Source organism: Equus asinus, chromosome 27 (assembly GCF_041296235.1).
Source record: "Equus asinus isolate D_3611 breed Donkey chromosome 27, EquAss-T2T_v2, whole genome shotgun sequence".
NCBI lineage: Eukaryota > Metazoa > Chordata > Mammalia > Perissodactyla > Equidae > Equus > Equus asinus.
In genome coordinates this window covers 4271762-4279333 of record NC_091816.1, presented here as the reverse complement: position 1 = coordinate 4279333, position 7572 = coordinate 4271762, and the positions used below count along the sequence as shown (strand labels likewise).

The 7572-nt window shown below is 40.8% G+C and overlaps 1 protein-coding gene across 2 annotated transcripts in view; it reads left to right on the top strand.

Annotated features, from left to right (window-relative positions):
- The first annotated feature begins 1915 nt into the window (after positions 1 to 1915).
- IDO1 (indoleamine 2,3-dioxygenase 1) overlaps positions 1916 to 7572 on the top strand; it is a 125418-nt gene continuing 119761 nt past the window's right edge. The window contains exons 1-4 of one of the 2 annotated variants that reach the window (XM_044750990.2): positions 1916 to 1951; positions 2194 to 2251; positions 6469 to 6641; positions 7245 to 7567. The gene's annotated coding sequence lies outside the window, so the exon portion shown is untranslated. The remainder of the gene's footprint in view (positions 1952 to 2193; positions 2252 to 6468; positions 6642 to 7244; positions 7568 to 7572) is intronic. The other variant, XM_044750992.2, reaches the window with a different exon arrangement.

Sequence of the window (7572 nt, the reverse complement as noted above, 5' to 3'; positions counted from 1 at the left end):
CAGCCCCTCACCATGAAGAATTATCTAGACCAAAATGTCTATAATGCTGAGTCGGCGAAATTGCTTTACATAGATTCACAGTTCTGGTACAAACCTAGCATTTCCTTGGGGGCTCAGTTTTTGATATTTAACACACTGTGGCAGGCCAATTTCTTTTCCCTTTTCACCTCCTGGGATGAAGTGTTTCCTCCTCTTTATTCCTACCACTTCCTGTAGGAGCCCGACTGGAGCATGCAGACTCTAGGGAAACAGAAGAGAGATGCAGGACCCTGTGGTTAAGTCTTCCCGATGGGCAGCGGGTGCCCAGTTCAGCCCTCACTCCACTTCATTCTCTCCATCACGACAACTTAGGGCAATTTTAGAAGTTTTCACAGGCTAGCTGGAATGACACTGACTTCATGAAACAACAACACACTTATCAAATACCCCATGAATAATAACTGTATATGCAACACTGTTGCCAACATTGCCCCTAATAGCAATGCTAACATCGAGACCAATAACTATAATAATGGCTAATTCTTATCAAAAGGTTCTTATGTGCCACAAATTGTGGTAGGCCTTTATTTGTATTAGCTCATATTAATCTTACCCTAAACCTTGTGAGTTATTATACTCATTTTTACAGAAAGCCATCATACATTCAGACAGGAAGTCATTTGTCCAAGATAATCCCGCCGTTATGCAGGCAGAGTCAAGATTCAAACCCAGTCTAAACTCCAGATTTAAACAAGGCAACACTGCAGACCATCCAGAAAGAGAAAGCCTCCAATCTCAGGACAGGAACGGGCCTTAATGACCTGTAGCCTAAAGATCTAACCTGATGCTTGATTAGTTAGTTCCCCTGTATGTCAACTTGGAAATATCCTTTATATATGACTTGAAATATATATTTCTTTGTATTTAAAATAGCACATCCTGTTCTGTGTCCATAGAAGGTCTAACTCCAGGGTTGAGACTAACTTAAATCCGTGGTTAATAGTATGGGGATTGGTGAGTGACAGATCTCTGTTTTGTCTGATGCTGGACAAGCCATGTAATCTCTCTTGGCTTTAATGTCCCATTTGTAGAACAGAATAAACACACATAGCAGGCAAGATTGTCCTGATAATCAAAGGAGATAATTCAGCAATAACCCAAGTAAATTACAAGGCTCCTCTGGGTCCAGTCTTCACTCACATCTCTCAGAGAGCATCAAAGATGCGACCCATGACCCAGGGAAACACTCATGAAAAGTTCTCCTTTCCTGAATCCTCTCAGGCTCCAATTTTTATACCTTCCATCTGACCTCCGAGTTCCTTCTGTTTTTCATTATGCTACCCCATCTCTGAATTTTCTCTAATATTCTGAACCACAAGTACATTCCCATGCCTCCATTTTGCTGTGCTTTCACCTTCACATACCACTCTCTCAGCTGCCACAGTTTTGTCAATTCTATGTCACAAAAAACCCAGAGCCTAAGCTAGAAAAATAAAATCATGCTGTTATAAAATTGGAAGGAAGAGAAGTTGAGAGAGTAAGGATACATTTATATTTATGAATTGAGAGAACATAGATAAGACTTGGAATACACACTCATTCATAAATGTGCCCCATTATCTTGTAATGTGTTCAGCATTATTTCTGGTGCATATTAATTCCCAATAAATAGGGCAGTTATTATTGTATTTTTATTTTGGCAGCAATAATGGTGAGATGTTCTTTATTATGTTCAGAGGACGAGGCACATAAGGTACCCCATAAATGTAGCCATTATTGTTCATTGATATTATTGATTGATATTATTCATTATTGATATTATTAGGAATCTCAGAAAGTTTGTTAATGACTTTTATGTCTAGGTCTACCATCTACCTCTTCTTTAACTGTTACCTGTCATAACAGTCCTTCTTTACTCTTTTCTCCCTATCTGCAGGTTATGACCATCAGCACTGGACCCCTACCACCAGCAGTGAGTATTCAAAAATGGGAAACTTCAATGCCCCCGGACCCTTACTCCCTACAGTGCCTTCTTCAGGAGAGAAGCTACCAATGCCTCCTTTCTAAGTGCCCAGCCACAGCCTCAGAGCAGCCCCTAACCCACCCAAGGTTTTGATCTGAGTCGAGATAGAAGCCCAAATTTTGAAGAATAGCTTCTGCCCCACATCCTTCAGGGTAGGACTCCATCATTTTTCCCTTGTTCTTTTTTCTCAGCTCCAGTGACTTCTACATTCTCTCCAGAATCTTCTGTCCCCCATCCTTAGCTCTACAGGTAAGAACCTGCTCTCTGGGACCTGTGAAATTTCAACCCTGCATGGTCTGGTCTCTACTAACCACCCAGCCTCCGCCTGTCCCCTCACTCTCTCCCTCACTCTCTAAACTTTGGCCACATCAGACACTTGTCTGTTCTAAGGTCCTAACCTCTATCTGGCCTTTATCCTAGCTCTTCTTGGAGATCAGCTATGCCTGGCACCTTACTTCCTTTCAAATCTCAGCTCAACCATCACCTTCTCTGAAAGACCTTCCTAGATCACCTTCTATGAAGTAGCACTTCTGAATACATACTTGGCCCACAGGTTTTCTCTATCATATCACCATGAGTATTTCTTTCATGGAATTTATCACTCTTTGTTTTATTCAGTCTTTATGTATTTGTCACCTTGGAGCTGAGTACCTGGTCAGCACTTACTCTATATTTATTGCTTGAATGAGTGGATGATTGTAACAGTCTCTGTGTATGTCCACATTTGTGGATTCTATTTGAACATCCAGAAAATCATTCTGGACCTTAATCATGAGTTTGATCTTTCCCTGTCTCCTCATCTTGCCAAGATGGGATTCTGAGGGCTCCTGAGTCTCCAGGAACCTGCTACAGTGGCTTGATTTATGCCATGAAACATGTCTTATCCCCACCCTTAAGATTTATTTTAAAAATTGATTCTATGGGTCTTTTTAATGCTTATGTCATGACCCAGGCTAGGCATCCCTGGCCCTTAATCTTATCTTGTGAGTCTGTAGTTACAGGATATAAACTGGTGTCCTGTAATTTGAATTCTGCCTTCAGGCATTTCTGTATTTTGAGAGTCAAGAAACTGCAAACTTTTTATATGCTTCAGACAAGGTGCACACTCTCCGCTCTCTCATTGCTCCACCCTGATCAACCCAAGTATTTATGTAACATGCCTAGCTACTGCAGGCTTATAAATATGTAACGTGCTATAAACCAAGTCATTCCATGGTTGGTGATGTCATTTTTCACTAGATGCTTTCAAGATTTGTTCTTCATCTTTGGTTTTCAAAGGTTTGATTGCAATGTGTCTGAGCATGGTTTTCTTTGGATTTATACTGTTTCAGATTTTCTAAGCTTCCTAAATCTGAAAATGTATGTTTTCAAGAAATTTGGGGAAGTCTCTGCCACTTTTCTTCAACTTTTTTTCTGCACTAATCTCCTTTCATTCTGGTCTTCCAATGAAATGATTCGTGTCTCACGAGTCCCTGAGGCTCTATTCATTTTTTTGTCACTCTTTTTTCTCTTCTTTTCTCAGATTTAATAATTTCCATTGATATATCTCTAAAATCACTGAGCCACTTTTCTCTTTCATCTCCGTTCTGCCCATCAAGTGAATTTTTTATCTCAGATAATGTATGTTTCCATTCTATGACTTCCATTGATTCTTTTTTTTAATAGTTTCTCTTTCTCTGCTGAGAAATGCTATGTTTACGTTTATTTCAAGTGTGTTTACCTTTACCTCATGAAGCATAGTTATGATAGCTGCTTTAAAGTCTAGCCTAATAATTCCAGCATCTGGGTCACCTTGGCATTTGCATCTGTAAATTATCTTTCCTTGGAGGATTAGATACATTTTTTTTCCCTAGTTCTTTGTATATCAGGTAATTTTGGACAGTGTCCTTTACATTGTGAATGTTATGTTTGTGTTGACTCTGGGTCCAATTATCCTCTCGGGAATGTTTTTCTTGTTTTCATTTGTTTTAGCAGGTAATCAACTCTCTCCCCTCTGGCCCACAGAAGCCCCATTTCTTAGTACTACTATTTCATCAGAAATGGGATTTCTGTCATGACTTTATCTACCTGTGTCCTCACTCCCTCACACACAGCTCCATGACTGGGACTTGCCCTCAATAAATCTATGAAAGAAAAGAGTTAAAAAATGAACAAAACTTTTTTTTATTTTTTATGTACATTATTGATTTTTTTAAAAAAATTTAATTTTAGTAAAATACACATAAAATTTACCATTTTAAGTGTACAGTTCAATAGTGTTAAGTATTTACATTGTTGTTCAACCAATCTCCATAACCTTTTAATCTTTCAAAACTGAGACTCTATACCCGTTAAAAAATAACCTCTATTTTCCCTTGCCTGCAGCCCCTGCAGCTGCCATTCTACTTTCTGTCTCTATGAATTTGACTACTCTAGGTACCTCATATAATACTGTATGTGGAATCATACAGTATTTGTCTTTTTGTGACTGGCTTATTTCACTTAGCATAATGTCCTCTAGGTTCACACATGTTTTAGCATGTCGGAATTTCCTTCCTTTTTAGGGCTAAATAATATTCCATTGTATGTACATACCACATTTTGTTTATCCATTTGTCTGTCAATAGACACTTGGTTTGCTTCTACATTTTCCTTATTGTGAATAATGCTGCTACAAACATGGCCACACAAATAGAAAGATACCTATTTTTGAGCCAAAGAGACATTGTGGCTGTGCCATTTCTTTGTCTGTGGGACTTGGGCAGGATTTACTTTATCTGAGCTTCAGTTTTCCCATCTGTAAAATGGAACTGGTGATACTTACCTCTCAGGACTGCAGTGAGGGTGAGCTGGGTGCTGCAGGTGAAGTCCCAGCACACAGGCTCACACATAGTCGGGGCCCACAGAGGAGATGGTGGAGGTGCAGCCACCCAGCTCAGACCTCTGGCCTGTTGATTCTTATACCCTAACCCCAAGATGACCATTCAGGTTGTTTTTTTATTCTTGGGAACTTTTGAAAAAGAAAGGGGGGTTGAAATTAATATTTATATGAGAGCAACATGACTGTCCAGAGAAAACCAGGGGATGTGGTCACTAAAATCCATTCTTCAAAGATGGAACAACAAAAGACCCCGAATAGCCAAAGCAATCCTGAGAAAAAAGAACAAAGCTGGAGGCATCACAATCCCTCACTTGAAAACACACTACAAAACTATAGTATCAAAACAGCATGGTACTGGCACAAAAACAGACAAACAGTTCAGTGGATCAGAATTGAAGGCCCAGGAATAAAACTGCACATCTACAGACAGCTAATCTTTGACAGAGGTGCCAAGAACATACAATGGAGAAAGGAAAGTCTCTTCAATAAATGGTGTTGGGAAAACTGGACAACTACATGCAAAAGAATGAAAGACTATTATCTTGCACCATACACAAAAATTAACTCAAAGTAGATTAAAGATTTGAATTTAATAATTTAAACCGTAGAAATCCTAGAAGAAAATATAGGTAGTGCCCTCTTTGACATTGGTCTCAGCCACATCTTTTCAAATACTATGTCTATTCGGGTAAGGGAAATAAAAGAAAAAGTTAACAAATGAGACTACATCAGACTAAAAAGCTTCTACAAAGCAACAAAACGAAAAGACAACTCACCAACTGGGAGAAAATATTTGCAAATCATTTATCAGACAATGGGTGGATATCCAAAGTATATAAAGAACTCACACAACTTAACAACAACAAGCAAAACTCGATCAAAAAATGGGAAGAGGATATGAACAGACATTTTCCAAAGGAAGATATACAGATGGCCAACAGGCACATGAAAAGATGCTCAACATCACTAATCATTAGAGAAATGCAAATCAAAACTACAATGAGATATCACCTTACACCACTCAGAATGGCTGTAATTACCAAGACCAAAAACAACAAATGTTGGAAAGGGTGTGGAGAAAAGGGAATGCTTATACACTGTTGATGGGAATGTAAACTGGTGCAGCCACTGTGGAAAATAGTATGGAGATTCCTCAAAAAACTAAAAATAGAGATAACATGACCTAGCTATCCCACTACTGGGTATTTACTCAAAGAACTTGAAATCAACAATCCAAAGTAACACATGCATCCCTATATTCATTGCAGCACTATTCACAATAGCCAAGACATGGAAGCAATCCAAATGCCCATTGACTGATGATTGGACAAAGAACATGTGGTATATATATACAATGGAGTACTACTCAGTCATAAAAAAAGACAAAGTCATCCCATTTGCAACAACATGGATGGACCTGAAGGGTATTATGCTAAGCGAAATAAGCCAAACTGAGAAAGACAAACACCACATGATTTCACTTATATGTGGAATATAAACAAACACACGGACAAAGAAGACAGTTCAGTGGTTACCAGGGGAAGGGGGCTGGAGGGTGGGAACAGGGGGTGAAGGGGAGCACTTATGTGTGTCCCTCCCCGCCCAGGCCTGAGAAAGATGGAACAGCCACTGGAGTATGTGCTGTCTGCACTTTCCGTCCTGACCCCGTGGGCCCTAAGCTGGATAGAGAGAGGCTATACTGGGAGCTGAGCCGTGAGACCCATGGTGTCACCCAGCTGGGCTCCTTCACCCTGGACAAGAATATCCTCTATATCAATGGTGAGCATCCTTTTAGTAAGCACAAGTTGAAGCTGAGAATCTCCCCTCAAGAAGGGATGTGGACTCTCCAGTTTGCCACAGGACCCATCCTATGTATCATCTTTCACCTGATCAATCTCCCTTGATGATTCAAGGACCCCGTAGGCCTTCCAGTTTGCAAATCTTTCTCTCCCTTTTCATCTCTGCATCTGGGGCAGTGATTTGACCACTTGTCTGAGGCAGAAAAGGCTTTCCCCAGACAGATAAAAGAGAATATCCCTTTGTCTGAAGCCAGTGGGGATTCAAGAGTCTGGCCATTCATTTTTCTCTTCACCAACATCTCAAAATTCCATCTAGACCTTAAAAAGCACAGTTTGCAAACCTAAGTTCTAGAAATGTTGGTGTATTTATCCTCCCAAATAAACTGCAAGCCCCTGAAGACAGAGACTGGGTCTTTGATGTCTCAGCCTTTTAGGAACAAGATATAGTTGCTCCTAAATTCTAACTGTTGAACTGTGTAGACTGGAAGTCTGAGTTAGGGGTGGGGGCTGGTGAGCCTCAGGCTGCATCTTAGACATCCTTCCCCTGCTTGCATCCCACTTCTGTCTCCTTTTCTCATTGCAGGTTACACCCATCAGACCTCAGCCTCTGCTTCCAGCCATGAGTACTCAGGGCCCTGATGACTGTGTGCTCCCAGCCCCTTGTGGACAGAAACTGATCCCTCTACCCCAGGGCCTCAGTGGGAGAAGAAGCCAGAGGACCTGACTGTCTCACTCCACCCATCTGCATTCACTGGCCCGAGCTGGACAAGAATGATGCACACAGTGGCCTCCATGCCCCACTTGAAGTCTCCATTCTCACTTCAGACCTTTTCTATTTAGCTGCTGTGACCTCCATGCTCTTCCCGCAGGCCTTCATGGTGCCAGCCCACTTCTCCAGCTCCACAGGTAGG